Source organism: Myotis davidii, unplaced genomic scaffold (assembly GCF_000327345.1).
Source record: "Myotis davidii unplaced genomic scaffold, ASM32734v1 scaffold330, whole genome shotgun sequence".
Classification (NCBI taxonomy): Eukaryota; Metazoa; Chordata; class Mammalia; order Chiroptera; family Vespertilionidae; genus Myotis; species Myotis davidii.
The window spans coordinates 8467262-8470164 of NW_006283770.1; the positions used below are offsets into that span (position 1 = coordinate 8467262).

The following is a 2903-nucleotide window of genomic DNA, read 5'->3' on the forward strand; positions in this document are numbered from 1 at the left end:
CGTCAAACTACAGCCGGAAGGCTGGGGATGGTTGGGGGTGGGAAGGGGGTAAGAGATCAACCGAAGGACTTGTATGCATGCATATAAGCACAACCAATGGACATAAGACACTGGGGGGTAGGGGAGGCCAGGGGATTGTCAAGGGCGGGGAAAAAAGGAGACATATGTAATACTCTTTGTAATACTTTAAGCAATAAAACAATTTTTTAAAAAAAGCTGTAGTACATTTACACCATGGAATACTATACAGCAGTAAAAAAGAAGGCTCTCTTGCCCTGGGAGACAGCATGGAGGGACCTGGGAAATAAACCAGTCAGAGAAAGACAAGTATCACATGAACTCACTTATATGTGGAATCTAATAAACAAAATAAACTGATGAACAAAGTAGATCCAGAGACATTGAAACATGGAAGAGACTGACAAGTCCCAGACTGAAGGGGAGTGGGTGGGTGGGAAGAGTTTAACCAAAGAATGAATATATATAGATAAAGGCTTGGAGCAGAGGGAGGGGGCAGGCTAGAAGAGGCCAATGGGGACAAAAGGGGGACATCTGTAAAGGGGAACTTTCAACAAATAAAGATAAATTTTTAAAAATAAAATAAAACCAATGAGATGTATGGGCCACCCAAAAAACCTGAGGTAGGAAGCACCTCCAGTACCAGCATTGTAATGAACTAGGATCTGTGAGACCAGGAGAGGAGCTAGGAAAGGCAACCAGGCATCTTTCAGAAGACACAACCCATGAATTGAATATCAGTCCCTGGAAAAGTCCTATAAGGGGTAATTAAATCATAATATTTCATGAGCAAGAGGGAAGTGGTAAGCAGCATGACCAGCATGGGCTGCTGGGAATAAATGTCACAGGATCATCCTCATGTCTTTCTTTGATATGAAGGTTACATTCAGCAAATGTTTACCGTAAAACAACCAAGTTCTCATGCCAGGGATAGATTCCGCATACGAACAAGACAGACACAGTGTCTGTTTACATCAGCGGAGGTCTTTAGAAATATGCCACTGGGCTATCTGCTTGATCCTATCTTGTTTCAACATTATTTTCAATAAGTTGTATGAAGACATGACTACTAACCTATGCATCACAACATAGAGTCCAAAGTGGGTTGAAACTAATGAAAAGAAATTGAATATGAACAAATATTCAATCTTGCACAGTTACCTCTAAAAGTACAGGATGTAGTCTTCCAGTTTAAATTGTTTATTGATCACAGACAAAGGGAACAGGAAAGGGGGCATGAGTGGATGAGAGATTTCAATAAATTCTGGAAGAGGAAAAATTAATGGAAGAGTAATGGATGATTTAGCAGACAAAAGAGGCACAAATATTTACAGAGGAAAGTAAGGCAAAAAAGAGTGCCAGTGTGCCCTCTGGAACCTTGGAGAAGCTCAAGACTTGATCAAAACTGCCATAAAGGGCAGGGGCAGTGCGGAGCTGCAGACCGTCTGTATCTGAACTTGGAGCCCCTGGCCTTCTTTCGCCAGAGATGCAGACCCCCAGCAGCTGGATATGTCCATCACCCTAGCCCACGCCCACCCTTCCCCAAGAAGGAGATCAGGAAATTCTTCTCTGGAGAATCTGAACAGTCTCAAAGAAAAGACTGTTACATACTGATATTTGGGTTTCTCCCAGTGCTAGCCTCCCACCCGGTCACCCAAGAGTGGTCTTCCAATTGACAAGCCCCATATCCATACTCATACTCAAGAGCCATTGACCAGCCCTTTAATTTTTCCTTATTGTTAGATAGGAATGGACAACCAAGATCTTTGACAAGAGTCATTAATGTAAAGAGAAGCTAAACTCAATCCATAGGAAAAAAAAAAAAAAAAACATTGAAAGAGAGGTTCCTTATGGCCTTGATTAAATTTAGCTTCAAATCCTAGCTCTAGAAATCATCTCTCTCTCCCCCCTTTTCCTACCCCTTCAGAGACCTAGTCTTTCCCTTGATAATCAGCAACACCTGAGGCAGCAAAAGACAGAACCCTGCATCTGACTAATGATCACAAGGCCTGGACCTCTGCAGGCGGAAGATTACATCTTGACCTAAATTATGTTTCAGCTCCTGAGCCCTAAGGTGGAACAACCCCCTGGTTACTTTCGCATGAAACCAGACAGAGGGACGCCAGAACAGACCTCAGAACTGTCCTCAAGACCTAAAGAAATGATTTATTGCCCTTACCTCACCTCCGGCGTATCAGCTCCCAGCATACAAAAAAAACCATAACCCATGGCGTTTGTGACTTTGACCTAAATATTCTGTAACCTACATGCCATTGGGGAGTTCAGGCTTTTGAGCATCAGCTTCCCATTCTCCTGGGTGGTGCCATTTATAATAAAGTAGCCAATATTTCTCCTCTGCAATTCTTGGTGGTTAGTGTTTGGCTCTGCTAGCATCAGTGAACAAACTCTGATAACAATATACTGCAGGAAGCAAACTTACCCGTTTCCTAAACAAACAAACAACTGACACTTGCCTATCAAAAAAAAGAAAGAGAATGTTATATGAGAGGTAATCAAATAATAAGAGCTTTTAAAATTAAAAATATAATAGTATATAAAAATGATAAGTGATAACCTGCTTAAGCAGATGAAATAGTTGGAAGATGAAGTTAAAGAATCTTATAAAAAGTAAAGCAAAAAGAGACTGAAAATATGGGGACAAAATAAAAGTTTCAACATTTGAAGCAGGAGGCTCTATATCCAACTAACAAGAATTCCAGAAAAAATAGAAGAGAAAAAAAATAGAAGGAAGAAACTTATATGAATGAATGGAGTCTCCAGGTTGAAGGACCCACTGTGGGCCCAGCACAATGATGCCCTCACTAAGCCTTCTCACAGTGAAATTCGGAACCCTAGGGATACAGAGAAAACCCAATATTCTTCAG

The 2903-nt window shown here is 41.3% G+C and overlaps 1 long non-coding RNA gene across 1 annotated transcript in view; it reads right to left on the minus strand.

Annotated features, from left to right (window-relative positions):
• The window catches only part of LOC107183709, a 7813-nt gene extending 5420 nt beyond the window's left edge, over positions 1 to 2393 (minus strand). The window contains exon 1 of the long non-coding RNA XR_001514514.1: positions 2198 to 2393. This is a non-coding gene — a long non-coding RNA (uncharacterized LOC107183709). The remainder of the gene's footprint in view (positions 1 to 2197) is intronic.
• Positions 2394 to 2903: the final 510 nt, after the last annotated feature.